The sequence below is a fragment of the Tyto alba genome, unplaced genomic scaffold, assembly GCF_018691265.1.
Source record: "Tyto alba isolate M040663 unplaced genomic scaffold, T.alba_DEE_v4.0 Super-Scaffold_16, whole genome shotgun sequence".
Classification (NCBI taxonomy): Eukaryota; Metazoa; Chordata; class Aves; order Strigiformes; family Tytonidae; genus Tyto; species Tyto alba.
Window position 1 is genome coordinate 2,953,912 of NW_024881278.1, and position 20,886 is coordinate 2,974,797.

The 20,886-nt window shown below is 36.3% G+C and overlaps 1 protein-coding gene across 9 annotated transcripts in view; it reads right to left on the bottom strand.

Moving 5' to 3' along the window:
* The window catches only part of LOC104359678 (SLX4 interacting protein), a 78,872-nt gene that overhangs the window by 50,124 nt on the left and 7,862 nt on the right, over positions 1 to 20,886 (bottom strand). For 2 of the 9 annotated variants that reach the window (XM_042789346.1, XM_042789345.1), the window contains exon 1: positions 12,386 to 12,539. The exons of the other annotated variants lie outside the window; for them this stretch is intronic. The gene's annotated coding sequence lies outside the window, so the exon portion shown is untranslated. Of the gene's footprint in view, positions 1 to 12,385; positions 12,540 to 20,886 lie in introns of those variants that run through there. 9 annotated transcript variants of the gene reach the window in all.

Here is a 20,886-nt window from a genome sequence, read left to right on the forward strand (position 1 = left end):
CCCAAAAAAAAAAAAAGTGGGTCCTTCTGCAAATATTCTTCTTTCTACAACTCAATATCTCAGGCTGGGGGGGTTAAGTGCCGACCATTTTTCTTCTAAAGGTTTGTAAAAATTAGTGAACCAACTCTTCCACTAGGGACAAAGAATATCCAAACTAAGTTTGATTGCTTTTAACATGAAAACAAACATTCAGTGGACATCGAAAGAAGCAAACTCAGTACTTGACACAAGTGTAGTTTAATCTATAACTGCTTTTGTCAGTTTCTGTAATTCTTTTTCACACTAAGTGCATTGATAGGTATGCTATTCACATGTGGTCAATCAAGTAATGAAAACCCAAGGGAGAACACTTGTTTTTAATACAACGTACAGACAGTATGAGTAACACATTGCTCATTTTCACCTATTATGAAGTATAATAGAAACAACATACTCTCAAGATTTCAGAAAAGGCCTATTTTAAAGCTGCGAGGGGGGAAATGGCAAGGAGGACTGAATTATTCTCAAAAATATTTATCTATTTCACTAAGATCAAAAAAGTTCTTGCCTCAAAGCAAAAAAGGACATAATTTTAGTAATGTTAAAAGGGACTATCACTACATAGGTTTTCAACTGATAGTTGGGAATGCATTTTAAAAGAGCTGAAGCTTTAAATTTCAAAGCCAATTTTTTCAAATTTCCCATGGATTATGTTACTAATTGGGAATATGTGGGAAATATTTCCCACAATTGTTTATAAAAGTCAAGTTCCAGTGATAATTAGCAGCAATCCTAACACACGTGGAAGACATTAAAATCACTTAAAATGATAAATAGTGTTGATTTTATGTAACAAAATGTACATTTTAAATACATAAAATGTTATACCAATCCAAAGGTCCACAATGACCCATATGCTCTGACAGTGACTAGTAGTAGAAGTCTACAGGAAGAAGTTCAAAAAGATAAGCAAATAATGATACTTTCCTCAGTAGATATATTAGACATTAGGTAATGTGAGATTCCAGGGGTTTCTATCCCATAGGCTGTATCGGTATTTCTAAGCCATCAGTGATATTTTTTCTCCTAGAATTTGTTAAGCTGGTTTATAAAACTGCACAAGTTTTTGCATCCACAATATCCTGTGGCAAGCAGTCCCACAAACCAATCACACACGCATGAAGAATTGTATTTTCTAGTTCTCTTCAACTTATCAGGTTGTCTTAATTAAATACCTTCAGTTGTTAAATTAGAACAAACAGTCATTTCTTATTTATCTCTTCCCGCCATCCATGATTTAATAGACCACGATTATTACCCACCCACCCACCCACCTCCAGCTTTCTCTCTTCCAGGCTGAAGAGTGTTAAATTGTTCCTTATACTGAAAAAGTTCCACACCTCTCGCTAATTCTCTTAGTTCCACTAAGGAGCAATATAAGCATACGTAGTGTTTAAAAAGGAGATGTGCCCTCAATTTGTACCATGGCACAGTGATGGTATTACTTATATTTTCTTGGTTCTGTTCCTACTAATTCCCCCAATCGACTTTGCTTTTTAAAATGCTGCTGTGAACTGAGCTGATGCTTTCAGAAAATATTATAAACTTTAACAAGTTATTCCTGTATGGTGGTCCTGTGTTCAGGACCCATCACCCGTACCTGTAAGTTTGGAACTGTTCTCTTATCCCCACGTACATGCCACTTACCTATTCATCTGTCATTTTATTGAGCAGTCAGTCAATGATCTGAGGTTTTTTTGCAATACTTCACTGTAAGCCTTTGTCATTCAGCTCCCTTCTCAGGTCATTTACAAATACAGCGCCCACCCCAGAGTACCCTGTTTGACTCCAGTACTGCCTCCATCTCCCTTTTTCCTGTAGTCAGGCAATCTATGTAAGGACCTTCTTTTTCAGCTCGCTTAAACCAATTTTGCTTTAAGCAAATTGCTTAAAGGCACCTTGTCAATCACTTTTGAAAAAATCTAAATAGGTTATAGCGACCAGACTTCCCTGTTCCTTACACTCACCAGTTCCTGTAAAGAAGCCAGGAGGCTGTGATGCACGTCTTCTCTTTACAATGACTGGTTTGACTTTTTCCTGATGTACTATACAATCTATACATACATTCATCTTGCTTTAGTGGAGTTTGTGCTAATTTCCCTGCTACAGATATTAGACATTGATCTGACAACTTCCTAATCCTATCATACAAGGCAGTTGCAAATACATGGAACTAGGGCAGTTTAAAAAGAACAAAATTTGTTCAAGTTTATTATTCACACATACCCTAAAATCTGGCTTTCTGTGTACTTACTACAGTGCAGGGTACCAATTAACTAAAATAGACAACTATATTAAAACCAAATGGTTCTTTTACAGCTAAGAGCACTATGAAACTGGAAAATTAGTTTTCAAAGTCAATGAATCTGTTTCAAAACTGTCAGCTTTTTAATGACACCTTAGTAAACAGCAGAATTCTACAAATGCATCTTAGTCTCTCCCATTGCGTACAAACAGAATCATGCTCATGCCTTCTCCCTCAGGAGACTGATTCTGCTTCACTCATCTCCTAGATTTCTCCCATACTGAAACAAGGTGCTGAAAAAAAAAACAAACACCTTCTGTATAAAAGACGATAATCTTGTATAAAAGTCCCTTAACTTTTTTCATTTTTTTTTTCATTTTTTAGACAAATATATATATGTATTTCTACATTTATCAGATTATTTTCTCCTTGCTCTATCAGTGAGACTATCACCAAAAAATGCCATAGGTCTCCTAATGCTTCGTGACATTTTTCATGAATTTAAGTTCATCATTCAAGACTTGCTCCGTGCCTGCTGAGGTCACAGTTCCTCCTTAATGCATCTTCTAAGCCAGTGAGTGCTATTGTAAAACTGGCAGAAGAAAGCAGGTCAGTGAAGTAAGGTGTGCCATCTAATAACAAGCATCTAAGATGTCACCTAGCTGAATTAAATCTTGCTTAATTGCAAAGTCATATCCAACAGTGTGTTAAAACTGAAAACTAAAATTTAATTACTTAACGTGTCTGCAGTACACCTGATTTTCCATAACCTGTATCTATCTGCTTAGCTCTGTAAGGGGGAAAATATAGTTTACATGCAACAAACGTCCCTACCAGCTGCATGCAATTTGATGCTCATAATCAACCAAAACAAGACAACCATCAGTGTCAACTGCTTCATATCCCACACGGGATAAATAATTTTTATCAGTTTTGATTTTGCTCCTCTGAACAATTAAATGCTGAGAGTAATATAGCATCTTGCATTAATAAAAACAGTGCCTTTGTCTTTAAAAAGTCAACGATCAGTTGCCAGAGCTGTAAAAACTGGGCCCAGTTTACACTACATGCCAAAACCAACAACTGTTTCTTAATCTGCTAGTCCTTTTAATTTATAACCATCTCAAGGAGATGTAACTCAAATTTGTAATCAACAAGAAAATAATTATTGGTGCATAGGCGTAAGAAAAGACTTTTCTCCTCGTGCTGAAGTACGGCTCTGGTCTATATCACTCTCAGTTCCCAAGCCTCTTTCCACCTCTCCTTATCTCAGTCTTCATTTTCCCACTGTCAAAGCCTGTTTTTCCAGGAAGGAAAGTTATGGTAAAGATGAGGAATATTGTTCAGCACCTCTTTGCCCTTTGGCACTGCTATCAAACACTGGGATTTTATCTGCCACATTAGCAGAGATCTTACAAAAACCACATTCCTTTTTGTATAATGTACATGTTGGTCACTCAAACAATAACCAGTAACAGATGTCTGAAGTGAGGAGAATGGACTATTTAAATAGAACTTTATAAATTCTGATGATACTTTCCCAGATTTGAAACCTTGACACTTAATTTATAACAATCAGTATGGCCATATACTTTCCTTTGTGTGTTTATTTCTAGTTCCAACCTCCGTAACTATACTTTGTCCATCATGCTTTAAGTTTCACTATGACCTTGCAGATAATCTTACCCTCAACTTGCGTTCATTTTATAGTGTAAAGATAGTGATAAAAAATGAAAAACCCTCTGCAAAGAGTCCAACACCCAAATAAGGCATTCTGACAGGGGCTATGAACTTAAATGCTTACATAAAATTACTGGTCACATTCAGTACCCTGCAATGACCATCTGGGAAAGTTTTCCTTTCAAAGGAAACACAAAACTATGGAAGAAATGTAACCTGCCAAAGTCTTTTCCACTGAAGCTTTAATGTTACAAGATTAGTATTTAGCTTTCCAGGGATTTTTAAAAAGCACTCACTCAATATGAATGGGAAATTAAATAACTGCTTTAAATATCCCTATGGTGTAGTATTAGAAGAAGGTGCTGGAGATCTTAGAAGAAAATTCTTCACGAATCCGTATTTGTAAACCGTATTTGCCAACAGCACTTTTACTCAAATAGAAACAGTAGAAATAAAGATCAGTTTGGCATAAAACAGAAGCATTCTTTTAAGACTCCAGTCTTTATAATGCTGCATTATGTTTAATTACCTTGTTTTCACAATCCCTTTTAACAAACACAGATTCCTATATATATTTCTGATTACAGCTGCTTAAGAAAAAAAGTAATTGTTTTTAAATGTCATTAAAAAAAAAATCCATGTCAGCTACAGAAAGAAAGGACACCAACAATAGTAGCAGCAATTAAAAAGAATAGATTTTAAAAGACAAGGTCAAATTCTGCCATTGTAACATCCCTGCACAGATGCAGAGAAGGCTTACAGAGACAGTATGTCGTACTTGAGGACAAAACATATTCTTTGGGGTCTTTAAACTTGCCAATATGCAGAAGAGCAAGCAGATCTAGTACAAGTTTCACATTCCTGACTAAATTTTTAAAACAGTTGAATAAAATAAATAATAATCCTAGAAAACATGCTACTCTATCCTTTCAAGGCTGTGCAATCATCTTCAATAGCATAAAGCCACTTGCATTTTGCTGAAGACATTCAGCCATGAATTTCAGGGGGATTTTTAGGGAATACACTTCTTTTTTCTAACGGCAGTGCAACAGTAGTATCCTGTGTAAAGGTTTTACCCTCTGTGGGCAGTAAACAGATCTATGAAGCACTCTTCCAATAGACTGATCATATTACAGGTCAGAAAGTTTCTTTTCTTTCTGTTACAATATTCACCTGTACCCATGTTATTGGAAACCCACAAAGTTCAAACAGACAGGTTGACAAGATGGAAAGGCCTCTTTGTATACAGCACTAACATTCCTGATTGAACTTAAATAATGCCTACCAGTAGTCAGAAATTTTATATTAAAATACATGATGACAGATGCTACTAATTAGCAACAAGATTTCATCCATTTAAAAAAAGCTACCATTGTCATACAATTGTGTGAAAATCATAGGAGCAAAAACCAAAGGATGAAATCACATTCTGCAAAAATCAATGACAATGGCTGATAAGACTATGGCAACTAAGGATCCTCAGCAATATCTGCAAAGCTAGACGGCTGCGGCTGAGTTTTCACTTCCTACATGTCTGCATCTTTTTAAAGAACCAATGCAGGAAAGAGTACGCTTTATAAATTAAGTAAAAAAACAACAACAAAACCCAAACAAAACAACCAACCAACCTACCTACGTTTTTTCCATGGATTTGAAGAGGAAAAAAACCTACATTACATATTGAGAGCGAATTACCCCTTGGAAAGCAACAGCTCATTTTTTAATTAAAAAAAAAAATGATAGTATGCTAGCCTCACAAATGTCTTTGTCAAAAGGAATGAAGTAACAGAGATGACAGCACATGACAGATGACAGTTCCTGGATGTCAGGAACGCAGAGTACCACAGAGACAGGAACAAGCGAACATACAGTCCATTTTCTCCAATTCACATTTGTAAGAGGAAGATAAAATAAAGAACTTTGCTTTAACATGTCCAAGAATGTTATTAAGCTTCATTATACCTACATATAGACATATATTTATATCTTTACATTATTTTTTGCTTGAACTTGGTTACAAACATCCACTCAGAACATTTTTAAAAGACAGAAAGACAAACATTTGTATATAGCAATCACAGCAAAAAACACATTATTAATCAACTAGTAAGACCTACTATGTTCTTAAGGGACACAAATGAAAAGGAAATATCTCCTTACTTGCCTGACACCAAGAATGAATTTATGTGATCTACTGTAAAGTAATTAACATCAAAGAAAACACTAGAGACCAGGGTGTGTAAACATTTTAATTCATTAATATTCATGATTATCACATGATAAAAGTGCTAGATGCCCCAAATCTTGCTGGCTTTCAAGTTTTTCAATAAGGCCTTCAACCTTTTTTTTTTATTTGGCTGAAGATTACTCTGAGATAGTTACACTAAAAATTAAAATAAAAAGTCACCCTGGTCTTAACAAAAAATGTGTAATTTCAAGAAGATGTAACAAGTCATGAATAGCTGAATAATCATGACTACAAAAAAAAAAAGTTATTGATTGATAGTATGCAGTGAAAAGTCTTTCACAAACCAAAATTTAATGCTTGATGCTTCAGAAAAAAAAAAAAAAAAAAAAAAAAAAGAAAAATAACAACCTACAAGATCTCTGCAATTTTATCAACCAAGCATTTTTGAAACATTTAGGCAAACATACAAGCATTTAAAAGCCAATAAGAGACACACATACTTTTTGGATAAAATGTTACATCTTTTATATAACTGTAGATGACAAAAATATAATAAAATCAAAATTAAAAAAAACTATTCATACAGATTTTCTGTTTTAAAAGGGATTTGATTTGTTTTTAAAAGAAGCAGTGTCTTTCTCTACTACTGAGGATGTGGAGATTATCCAAATTTATTTTATCCTCCATTAACTGATTAAAAGTAGGATTAGCTAGGAGATAAATGTTCAAGAGCAAGTCTGACCTTTCTAACAAAGTCTTTAAAAATGGACTCCTGGCATAGCTTACCTATATTTCAGTTAAGTATACCTTTAAAGACTTGCTCCTGTGAAAATATCACACTGAATTTTGTTTTTTCCAGCCTTACACAGATACTGTTCCTCTCTTTGTAAGAAAAATGCACACAGTGAAGCAGTGATATACTAAAAACACAACCACAATATACTACAGAAAGACTTCAAAAAAAGGCTAAGGACATCACAAATGCTCCTAGATGACTGCAGGTAGGTTTGTGAAGTTAAACTGTTTCTGAATATGACCTTGGTAAGGGCAGGTGGAAAACAGATTAAGGAAAATCTACCATATGGTGACATGTTGACTCCCACAGGGAAATTAGCAGGATTGGAAGCAACAGCAAAGCCTCTGCCAGTTGAACCAATACAATTAACCTACAGTAAACTATCACCCTTTCTTAGGAGTAGTACTGGAGAAGGATAAAACATTTTGCAACTTTGCTTCACTTCAGGGGCCTTAGATTCTGCCTTCCAGGATGCAAAGGAAAGCACGGACTATAAAGCAACAATTGTGCCTATCATCCCCCCCAAATGACACTTTGCAGCACCTGGGTATTCCTAATCTCTTCCCTATTTCAAGTTGCCAAAACCAGTCTTTCGACCAATTCATCCTGACACTCAAGATTTTCCATCACTCTGAATTTTGTTTACTACTCCTAATCCTCATCTCATTATCAAGCCATTACCGATTCCTGTTTTACTCCCCTGCTCCATACTTTGGAAAAAGACCAAGCAGTAGACTATCGCCCTGTTCCTAACTTTCTCTCGATTGAACCTTGTAGTCAGTCCAGCTTTCAGTTTGCCACTGCCAGCACATCCCTGCTCCAGTGTTAACACCCACCATTAATTTTCTCCTCGGTCCTGTTCCACTGCTCTCATCACAGTCACATCTCTGTTCCTCGCCCAAACTACTGAATCCCTGTAACCCATTCTCATGTTGGCCACCATCAGTCTCTGCCACATAATAATAAGGATCTTCAGCCATTTGGGGTTTGTTTGCCTTCTGTTGTTGGGGTTTTTTTTGTTGAAGTAAGTCATCCTACCCTTTTGCTTATTTACTTTCAAATTAGATTCCATCTTCGCCCTTCTAATCTCCAGTCCAGCAAGGCTACTAAGATCACTGAGATTCACTCTCAGTAGAACATTTTCTTACCTAAAAAATTTAATCGACTGAATAAATGTAAACTGATTTTCCAAGATGTGTTTAACTCAGTGGGGAGATTGCTAAACCAATGGCAAAGGGCTCATCACAAAACTGAACTTGCAAGTACTGTCACTTCTTAAAGCCTGTGATTTGTTACCATTTAAAAGACTACAATACATAGCTGGTGTCCAAATATATAGTTATACACAGTTATGTCCAAAATTTACCAATTGCTGAGAAAAAAACAAGTAAAATATTAACTTATTTTTTTAATGTATGTATTAATACATTCATATAGAAGCATTATATAAACAGTATACCGTATGTATGCATGTTGAAGAGGTAGATCACATTGCCAGTTGACATTGGGGGCAAAAAAAAAAAAAACCAACGCAAAGCAGTTAGGAACAGTCTTAAAGGAGCTCCTTTATTATGCCATAAAATGCAGCTGGAAGAAGAACTACCAGTTCTGGAAAAAGTATTCTGTTCTGATTACTAAGCAAATTCTTTGCACAAAATTCACAATAAGTTAAACGTTTAAAATCTTGGAAGACAAAACTGGTATCAAGATTTTAGTTTTAACTAACAGATAAAGATCATTTGCTACCTCACTTCATAATTTATATTTATCATTTTCCATCACAAGAAGTGAAGCTGGGCCAGACAGCTGAACAGGAATGATGAAACACATTGATTCTATTCATTCATGTGCTGTTTGGGAAAATAGCATGTTTGGTTTTTACTGGTCAAAAGATTCATTCAAATTTTAGCACTTAAAAAACATCTGGTCTGAGTGGTATTCAGTAATGGTAACAGAATTTAAGCAGAAAAGAGCATTTAAATCTTAATAATTAAAAGATAGGAATCATCAAACTGAAAGCTTTACTAGCCTCCTACAGTAATAGTGACACATTTATTAACTACTTTATATTAGTGACTTTAAAAATACAGGTTTGCTTTTTAGAGTTTCATGTAACAGCTTATTCCATCAGCTGACTATTCCTAAAACTGAATTTTCCCCAATAAGTCAGTTCATCCATACTGCAATTCTGTATTTTGAGATTTTTAAAGTGGCAGTCCTATGGAATGGTGTGCATTCTATACTAGGCTGTTATTTTTATCTCTTAAATAACATACTCATAGGAAAACAGATACTTTACATTTTTCCAAACTTCTATGAAAATCTCAGGTGAAATATTTTAACAAAGTGTCCTGAGATTGCAGAATTAATTAATGGCAACCTTCACAGTACCAGTGGCAAATTTTAGTTAGTGATTATACAGCCTACTTCTAAGTAAACAAAAAAATCTTTACTAAAGTTCTGCAGATATGTCTAGTAAGTTTTGGGGTGTGTTTGGGGGGTTTTTTGTTAGCCATAAAACCTCAAAGATATACTGAAATGAAATTCATAAATAGATTCATAAAGACTTTGAGAACAGAGATAAAAAACACTACATGAAAACAAATATTTATTATTTAACTAGATATGATGTCCATAAAAATGCTTCTACGCAATCTTACTCTTATTAGCTCCATACAACAAATGAAGAACAGTCTACCAGAATTTGTCATCTTCACAGTTCTGATAATGGTATGCTGCTTAGATAATACTGCACATGACCACTGCGCTTTCAGTTCCTAATGGTAATAAGAATGCTGAAAACATGCATTAATAAATAAAAAAACAAAGAAACAACCCGAAAAACCCTATCTATGTTGAAGCCATACCAGGTCTCATGATAACTGAGGCCTGAAAGAGATGTACATTCCTGCCTCTATAGCTAAATTCAGGTCAAACAGTAGTTACAGAATCATATTTAATGTATTGTACCTGTGCCTACTAACGTCCAACAGGTATATGAACAGTATTTACAAAATTTACTGCTCCAATGTCCCTTTAAAGAGCCCAAAGCCAGCTGAAAAAAAAAAAAAAATCCTTTGTTTTACTAGGACCAGAGTGATGATGCAAAATAATTCTTTGATCTATTATCTATTTGAAAGTACTAAGCTAAATGCAGACAGTAATTGCTGACAAATCCCAGTAGTAAACAAACCAGTTTCACATTTTACATATTATCAAGAGGCTCCAGAATTAATGCTTACAGCCAAAGAAATGTTGACACAGTTGCAGATTGAGCCTTAACATGCTGATCATGTTAAAATACTGCACAAGAAATATTTTTCCACTTTGTAAAAAGCCAGACTGTTTACATGCATAAGTGGCTAGAGACCTTGTTGTCTGTGTGTGGTCTCAACATTTCAGTATCATAACCACGAATATAAAGAGAAGCAGCATGAAATAACCTATTATACTTACAATGAATGCCAGACTGCCAGTATTAGAAGCATTGCAATTTAAGTTTCTTAAAATGAGCATTACAACATATACCTACATCTTTACCCTCTTTTATAAAAGTAATTAATAAATAAATGGAAGGAAAGCTCTTCTAAAAGTAAACAGAGGACTGATTTCACGTCAGTTAATTTTCCTTCACTTTACATTGTTTAGAAAGGAAAATAATTTCGAAAAAGAAAATCAAGAAATTAGAAACAATCAGTATCCTTATTGTTAAAAACCAAGACATTCTGAAACTATGCTAACTTCACTCATAATTCCCTTAGCACATAAGATATATTAAATTATTCTAATTTTTATTACAACTGTAACTATTATATCGGAGGTCTAGTACATCAATGTCTTAAATACCTAATTTTATGATTTTTTTAGCAATTTTTATCTGAAAAAATTTACAGCAAATTTTTGCTGTAAATTGGTATGACTAATTTACTTAGAAACTACTGGAATCCTTCTGCAACTACCAGTACTTTTTTTTTTTTTTCCCTTTTTTTTAAATAAAAAACAAACAAACAATCAAACAGAAAAAAAACAAAGCCCTGCTGCTCTTGGGGTTTATTGAGGCAAGCACTGTGAAACCATTACAGAAAGGAAGATGCAAGCTATTTGAGACAAAGGGAGATCAATTAGTAGCTGTACCATTCACACACTTTAAATGTAAACTCTGCCACAGCTAAAGCATATCAAACTGTCCCATCTTCCCATTCTATGCCTAGCAACAAAACATAGAATTTTAAAAGGCAAGTATGCAGTATAAATCACAAATATTTTCTTCAATCACTCAATGCAATAATTCTCAGTATTTTTCACACTAATTGAGATTTCCTCCCACAGCCAGCAATAAAAAGCAGAGGCCAGCATCCCTCTGGCATCTGTCTGTGAACCCTGCTACCCATCACTGAAATTTCTAAGATCTCATTGGAAAAGACAACAGACTAACTACAGGGTTCTTATCAAGAATGTGGCCATAAAAAGATCTGATACAGATTCCTGGTTCTGTTTGGCTTTCTTCCCCCCGTACTTTTCATTTGCATAAGTGGGCAGGTGAAGAGTGGAGGAGAAATCGCCTATTAAGTTTTCCATATGCATATACCCTATTGATATTTTTAACGTGTGCATGGAAAGCAAAGTTCTTCAAAAACAGTTTCTTCTCTAAAATTATAGGATTAAAGTTAAAAGAATTCAGAGATATTACAGATGAACAGAATTAACACTGTGGGACCACTCTAATTCCATCTGGGACACCCATGCCTCAGGAGGTTGTGTTTCTGCTTCATAAGCATTTAAGAAAAATAAACACGTCACCAGAAGCCTTTAAAAGTATACTTCCCAAATTAGAGAAATTATCAAGAAGTCGTTGGAAAAGAAATACGCATGAAGGGTAATTCACTATAAAAACAAACAGTAAATGACCCTTGAAACGGGTTCTTCTGAGTTTCCTCAAAGGAAGCGCTAGGGCTCTGTAACCAGGCAGAACTCCAAGGCGCGCCGCCTTTCCATTTCCCTGTCTCTGAGGAGGGGGGCTAGCTAGCTGCACCCTACCCGGGGGGGTGGGTGACAGCAGGCAGCACTGCGGGACCCCCGCCCGTCTGCCAGCGGGCCCGGCGCGGCGCTGGCGGGAGCTGGGCAGCCGGCCTGCCCCGCCGCGGCCCCCCGCCGCTGTCCGCCCGCGCCTGGTGCTGAAACCACGGCGGCGCCCACCCGGGGCCCGCACCGGCGCCCACCCGGGGCCCGCACCGGCGCCCACCCGGGGCCCGCACCGGCGCCCACCCGGGGCCCGCACCGGCGCCCACCCGGGGCCCGCACCGGCGCCCACCCGGGGCCCGCACCGGCGCCCACCCGGGGCCCGCACCGGCGCCCACCCGGGGCCCGCACCGGCGCCCACCCGGGGCGCTTTTACAGCGCCGGCCAGCAAGACCAGACTCCCGCAGCAGAACCGTACCTCGCATCAAAGGAGGAAAGCAAGAATTGCATCCCACCGCGACTGGGCTCTTCCAACAATTTTTCTTTCTTTTTTATTAGCTAACTAAAGCTTTATGGTATTAATTTCTTCAGTGTGGAATTACTTGTAAACATTCAGCTTTTGCTCGACTCCAGAAACATTAATGGATCGGTTGAAGACAGCTGCAAACAACAAAGAAAGGCCTGAGGATTGATTCCGTGTAATTAAGCTTCCTACGGAAGTCACAGAGGGAAACTCCAGAACACACAAATACTCAGTGACAGATTTTTTTCCCGTTTAGACAGCAGCATAACAACTCTGGTCCCATTACCTGTGCACGTGCATTCTGTTTCTTTAGAATATTAATGGTATATTATTGCATTTTCATGCTTGTAATATGCAGTGTACCTGCAATTTAGAAAGTTTAACATACACCCCTGCTGTTCAACAGCACTTACACACACACAGGTTTATCCCAAGCTGCATCCCCCATAGGACACTGCCTGGTCCACAACACTGATGCTTTTCATTTTACTTTTTCTTTCCCTAGTTCTGCCCAATTTGTAAATCCCTATAAGGTGCTGCTATAAACATGAAAATAAAAGCAGGGGAGATGTTTGCTACCGAGAACGGGCTCTCGCAGAACAGAATTTTCAGAGTCTTTTCACTTTGTGGAAAAGTCTGGAATCGTCACCTTAAATATGTGGGAACCTCCATCACACAGAACTGCCATTTGAAAAAAACCTTGCTGTTTTTCACTACACTATAAAGGTAACAGCATTCCATTTAAACGACATCATATTGCAATAGGTTTGGACTAATGTCTTGGTACTTTAACATTTAAACATGTAGCATACTGACTTTTTGAAGAGGCCCAAACTACTACTGAAAGAGACAAGGGAACTAACCTAAGTGTCTGGAGGATCACTGAACTTAATTTACAGATGGTCAAGTAAGAAATGAGCGTGCCACTCCCTGATCAAGGTCTAGATACTAAATCTGTGTGGCAATCCAAAGAGAAAGTAGCAGCATTTAAAAATCAAGTACCTCTATGATGGGATTTTGCTGTGGGCATTACTACAGAGTTGATGCTCACGGTGAATGAGCTTACCCTCTCAAATACCATTACGTTGCCTGTTCTGAAACTACCATTTGCATCAATCTCAAGTCACTAGTACCCACGTAGCTAAACTGTGGTGTTAAGGACACAACCACTTCTTAACATGGAATAGAAATACTCAGCAGGAGGATACAAGCTGAAGTTATTTCAGGAGCACCTGTACTCTCTGAGGAGTAGGCACAACTCTCCATTACTACTCAAACCTCATTTCAAAAGCTCCATATAACAGAGCCTACAGCTACTGAGAGTTAATGGTGATAAGAAATAAGAAGTGGAGAACTTCATTAATAAGAAAAGCAGAAGTGTTTGACAATACATTATTCCTACTATCTCCATGTAAAGGAGGAATACCAGGCTGGCAGAGCAACAGAATGCAAAGCAAGGCTCTGCTTACACGTGGGTCTCCGAGGAACACGACAAGCATTCCTGCTGATAATTCCCAAAGTATTTTTCTCCTTCTAAACTAGTTTTGAATTTCCAGTCCTCTGTGACAATCAAACTTCGTATTGTGTTTTAACAGTCTGTGATCATCAGTGGTATCTATAACACTCTGTCACAGATCCAAGGGCCTGGCCAACTTACAAATCTGATAATTGTTATTTTGCCACTTTCCTTTTCTCTGCCTGGAGTAGGAATTCTGTCTCATAATGGTATGTGAATAACCGTTGCCTCACCCTGTCACAACACTGGCTACCAACAACAGAGCTCTAAGTGATTTTCTAGGTGTACAGCTCAGAATACTGTGAGATTTCTGATGCTTGCAAAAGACACTCTAACAAAAAGATAGGTTTGAACAATATCTGCGTATCATTTCACTTCTGAATTTACAATATTTTTTTTACTGTATTCTTCATCACTGGATTTTTTCCCTCCCAAAATTTGTATCATAGTTCAATTAGAAAATTACCAAACCAGACTAAATCCCAACAGTTCCTACATGCTTAATAATGTCGGCCTCATGATGTCATATGAACCATCTCTAACAACCCTACAGAAAATGGCTTCAAATTAGCCAAGAGTTTTCTGAACTATGTAGAATATGCTGAGCATCTGTAATTAAATCTATTTTCCGTTCATAATCAGCAAGTACCCCTAGCTGTATCCTCTAAACATTCTGCAAATCAAATCACAATTCCTGCCAATTAACAAGGTGAAAAAGGAATATAGGGAAACAAACATCTTCATTAAATAAATAATTTTTTAAAGAGTCTTTTCGGGTCATCTCTAACCAGCACTCTCTGTTTTCACCAAACAAAACCAAAATAAAATATTAAATTTTCTGAAAATGTGTAAATTGACATATAAAGATTTAAAACTAATGACAAGTTTGAACAATTTTATGACTAAATCTATAAACTGATGTTGTTCTTTTATTCCAAATCCTCCGGCAATACTTACTGCTGGGACACCCAGGGCAGCCAATACTGATTTAACCACCAGTCACTGCCACTCAGTCTATTTCATATTATACTACAAACACTCAGCACTTGTTTGACCCGAGAATATGTTCTGGTTGATTGGTTTGTTACATTGTGGGCTTCATTTTCAACTTTTTATGTGTCATGTCAAACTTACCCCAATCATCTAAATTGTTTGTAAATTTGCTGAGCCATGGATTGCAACTACGTGACAGTTTAACACCCAGCAGAATAAGCAGCAGAGACTTGCAAACAATACCACAAAGGGAGTAACTCTTCATAAGCTTGTTTTCTATTACTGAAGATTACCTTACTGTGGCAAAACAATGCACTATGGTAGTGCTACTTATATTACTGTCCTTCCTGTTTCTGTACTATTGGAATGTCAAAATAAATAAGGGAAAGTTATATATTGCATGACCCTACCGACTGTCAAATCCTAGGATCTTGGCATTGAACAGATGCTCTTTAATGGCCCAAGACTTAGCTCTTTCCCAACTCTTTAGTTCAGCAAATATTTTATGTTCAGACATATACACTTCTATCAGCCTTTATCTGTATGATACAAAGCAGGATAAAACACAACCATGTATATTTGGTTAATTATGAGTGCTATTAAATCACTGGTATATTCAGTGAACAAAGATGACCCTCTGAGTTTAAAATAGGAGAACACTGGCTCGAACTTGAAAGGCTGTATTTAACTTTATCTCACATAAACTACTGTTTCACCAGCTGAGTGGTGTCAGATATGCCAGGCATCTTACTACTTCCTGGAAACTGAGCAGGGCCATGCAAATGGAACCTTGCACGTGGGATAAAGCTTAGGTTAGTTGTTGCACAGGTTTCTCGAGAAAAATGAAGAGAGAATCACCAAAAATAAGAAAATGCTGAGAAAACGTTCTGGGGCTGTGTCGTATTTTGTTGAGTGGAAACCAGTGATACATCATTCTTCCTTACATCTCTGTTCTTTTCCTCACTCTCCCTCAAGACTAAGAATTAACTATTCTTCAACGTACATTTGATGCAGCAATTTTATAACGATTCTCCACTTGAATGCTATTTAATATGTACATGGCAAGTGACAGAGGAATAAAATTTTTGTTTTGCTGAAATTTGTAGATTCGGGATTTCATGCAGGAACTCATTCAAGAAGATATACACATTTGCAATCACTTAATATTTTGATTTTCTTAAACATGATGTTTCCTAGCATTTCAAGGTAGAAATATTTACAGTCAAAAGAGGGAAACTAGTGTAAGACAAAAATCACCAGTGGAACTCTTGATCATTTAAGAGTAAATGTACCATTGCCCACTACCCTACCTTCAATTACTTGGTGAGAACCTTTTTCTGCTTTATAACATAAAACTAAAATTTTTTAATAATTCTATTTTTACTTTATCCATCTTTTCACAGTTCCTAGGTAATCAGAAGCTAGCAACACGGGTGTTTTCATTTTACTCTTTTTATACTGAAATTAAAACTGATTTATATTATTTGGCTGTATCACTTTTCAATATTTTTCCAACCTAACTTCTTTAGACATTAGCATTATAGAAAAACTGACTGCCTTTAAAAAAGGCAGAAAAATTGAACTGAGGAAGGCTACTGATGCAATAAATTAGTATGTCCTTAGTTAAACTACAGTGTCCTACCAATGTACTCCTACAGGCTCTGATCCAAAGCCCACTGACTTCAAGTTAGGTTTGGGTCAGATCGACTAATAAAATAACTTAATTCAGTAGTGTCAAATGAAATCTAAGATGTATAATTTCATTAGAAAACACTCCCAAGTAACACTGTGAATAATGTTGGTGACTTCTTCATAGCTCATACAGATTCTTAGTTCCGTAAACTATTATTAAAAAGTCTGGAACTTATAGTTTTTGCCAACCATATTGTCACAGCTTCATTGAGCAGCTGTCAACTGTTAGAAAATAACTGCATCATCATCCCTTTTAGAAGAACTAATGTGAGAAGTGAAACACTCAAATGGGATCTAAAGTTTCTGGAGTCATGGTAATGAATCTGTTTTCATCAGGTGACCATGAGTCATCATTTTATCAGCAGTTTAAAGGGTTTTCACAATAGTTGAGCGTCATCAGTGCTCATGCTTAGCAATGACTGCAGCAGAATACTGAAATAGGGTGCCATGTCCTGTGGTACCATCGTTTAAGGAAAAGTTTGGCTATTGAGTCAAGAAAAATACTGCAAAGTCACGGTTGAATAAGTGCTGCAGTGAACACAAAATGTCCAGAAACTAAGCCTCTATTTGAGAACTGAAACCAAGCAATAATTTTGCTTTTAAAAATAGACTCCCTTTAAGGAAGTAGCGAACCACATGGATGAAACATAAGGAAAAAATAAAAATGGGTTGTCAGTCTCTCTTCTCCCTTTTACTCCACAGTCTAGTCAGAACACACTCATGTACCAAATCCTCAGATAACTTCCACACATCAGAATCCAGTTACGTTGTCTGGGGTGGGGAGAGACCACATGAAACGAGATAAAAATTTTTATATTAAATTTTCACGATACTAACATCAAGAGCAAAAACTGCATCACCGCATCGTTAAACTGTTTATGTATGACATTATCAGGTACTATATGAAACATGGATCCCTTTACCTCCCAGCCTACTAACCTCCATCTGAACTCACTGGAAAGAATTGAAGAATTTCACCTACAGCAGAAGCTGAAGTCTCTCCCAGGACCTAAAGACATTCAGTGACCCTATGCAGCATCTCTGCTAAGCCCCGATGTTTTGCTGGACTCTGAGAGACTGAAGTCTGCTAAGTTTCCCATCCCTTCCTCATTGCTGGACTCGGAGGGGTCGAGCAGGCAGTACCACCAAGATCTCCAAGAAGCAGAACAGGGGAGGTGTAAAATATGGTAGCACTGGTCAGAAATAAGGCACTTGACAATTATCATGGAAGTTACACCTTTGAATTAATTATGTCTAAAAAAAAAATTAGTATCACTTAGTATGGTGTATATTTAAAATCCCACACCACAGTTACCATAGTATAGTGCTCACAATTTGCAAAAGCCTCGTTTTCTGTCACAACTGCAACTTTCAAAACTAATCTGTTTAATTTATTTGATTGCCCAAAAAAAAGTAATGCAAGTTGAACCATTCTTTTATTCTGTATTTGAAGTGATCCCTGTGAAAGCAGCATTTCCACTATTGATGTTTAGCCCTCTGGCTTCCTATTCCTTTCTCCTTCTGCTAACACTTTAATCGCTCAACTCTTCATCCACTCATCATTTCCCTAGGCTTGAAAATTAATCCTCTGAGGTCAGTGAGGAAACTTCCATTGACTCCAGGAGGTTTAGAATTAGACCATACACTTAATTTTCCACCCGCCTCTACCTCCCAACTTCCTCTTTTCTTTCTTCTGGAACTTATTTACTCATCACTTGAGTCATTCTATATCTGGTCCCATGAAATTGGGAATGAGATGCAGAGTTAAGAAATAAAACTAAATAGTTGTCTCAACATCTATTATTATTGTTTTCTACTTCCTACTTTAAATCACATTTTCCCCCATGTCCTTTGTTATCTTCTTGAGAGATTTAAGCCCTTTCAGACAAGTATCATATTTTATTAATTTGTATAGAAATGGACATTACAGCTGAGTGGAGCATGTGATGCTACTTGACAATAATAATTCCAACCACCAGCATTTATTATAGTTGTTGCAAGCAATGTTGCTTTAGGAGAACACCATCCCTAGAAAACCACTATTCACTGGTTACTATATCTATTTCTTAATTTGTAAAGACCCAAAAAACAAATATAATAACATCCAGTATATGTAAAACTCAACAACCTTTGATCAGTTTGGAGAGCTTTTACAAATTCTATCTGATCACATAAAACTTAAATCTTACTGTATTTCTATTGAAACATTTTTAAGTACTTCAACTACAGGAATTTCACATACAAACGTCTTAGTTTTGCAATGGGGAAAAAGAAACAGACATCAGAAAATACGGTATTTACTAGTTATTTTAATTAAGCACTTTAAAAAAACCCTAGCTCTCAAACTACAAATCAGTATGCTAAACAGTTCAAAACTTTATACGTAAAAAAAGCATCTGTAGTATCAGTCTAGTAACTCTGAGCAGTCACAACATACATAAAAAATATTTTAAACACAAACGGTATTCCTTATTTGTACTCTCCACCTGAGAGCACTGCATTCATATATCTATGGACCTGATGTAGCAGTAAAATGTATTTACTATTCTCCATTACTCATTATATGGAATCAGAGAAAAAATTTTAAATTAGGTAAGAAAACCTACTCATCTTCCTGTTTTTTCCTCTCCAAACAACTTGCAAGACACACTACTTTCTCACAGAGCAAAACATTTACAGATATATTGATCAGGTAATTCAATGAACACACTTCAGACGTGAACTTTAATCTGTCTTGCCCACTCAGATGTCACCTAAGAATCATTCAAAGAGACATATCTGATACAGAAATCTTTGTTGACTTACTATCACTGTATAACATTTCAACTGGTAGCTAAAAAAAAATGAAAGTACTGTAATGATACGGTGAATCTTTAGCATTAGAAATCTGTTAACATATTTGCACACACATGGAAATATCAAAAAAAGGCCCCTTCAAAATAAACTGCTTATTTTCTACAGTTGTACTGTAATTTTTCTGTCCAATTATTTCTATTATTTCCAACTTTGTTCCCAGTACAAAACAGAAAAGTATGCTCACTCCTTCAAACAAACTTAAAACTTTTTGCTTGCTTTAAATTGAAAGTGAAGGACCAAAAAGTTCCAAATGTACTTCCAACATGCAATAATTTAAATTGATAACAAGGAACACTGTTGAAAAATTGTTTGCAGAGTGTGCTGGACGATCACAAGGAACTTTGAAATTATAATTACCTTAATCTAAGATATGTACGAGCAAAGGCCTACAAATCTGAGACAGAACACAGGATGTTATCAACATAGGAAATGGCAAAGTAAAAAAAGCTTCCCTTTGAGTTGAGCTATTGAAGTATACTAACAACTTAAAGTCTTTAGTGTTTGGCAAATGAACAAATTGCAGAAAACAGTAAATGAAATTCTTCTATTACAGCCATAAAAATTACTGTATTTAGTTCTGCAGTTTGGCATGAATAAAGTCAATTTACACAATTCTGGAAGAGCAATTCTTTCTAGTTTGTCCAAAGTTTTAAACAAGGCCCTAGTGATATTATTTTCCAAATCCACACAGAGTTCATGATTTTGCTTTAAGCCTCACCAATTAAAGTTAAGACTTATTTCTCAAAACAGCAATAAAATATTTTAGCAACACACAGAGAAAGCTTAATTAAATTCATATGTCTTATTTTCCAGATCTGGGGGTATTCTACCATGCAGCGCTTTATGAAGTATCAATATTTCCTAAAATTGAAAATTGCTGATCAAATTAACTTGCATAAAATATCATCTATTCCACGTCACAACACTATGGCATCCAGCCACTTGGCAAGTGAAGAAAGTGTGTTTAGGACATAACTGTAGTTTTTGTATTAAGGTTTAAAGCTATTTTACTGCATCAATTATTTTATTTCAATCGCTCTTAATTGCCCATAAAACCAAGCTTAGGATCGCCTTTCAAAAATAGGCCAACTACTCCCTCTACTGAAAATAACTGACCATTACACTAGAGGTACAAAGATTCTCCTATAAAATGTGTTGTTAAGAAGCAAAGCCATTTAACATATTATAGGCCTTTTTCTCTTAATTATGTTCCAGTCAGCTGAGACCTGAATAAGCTGTACTTTTTGCTCTCTTACCGAAAAGATTAGCATACACATGCTTACAAAATCTGAACACTTAAAAGTGGGGAATGAACAAGACAAGGCATTGCATGAAACCTTTTCAGACTCAGTATATTACTCCCATAAATTTCAAACATGAGGAACCTTCAAGTAAGAAT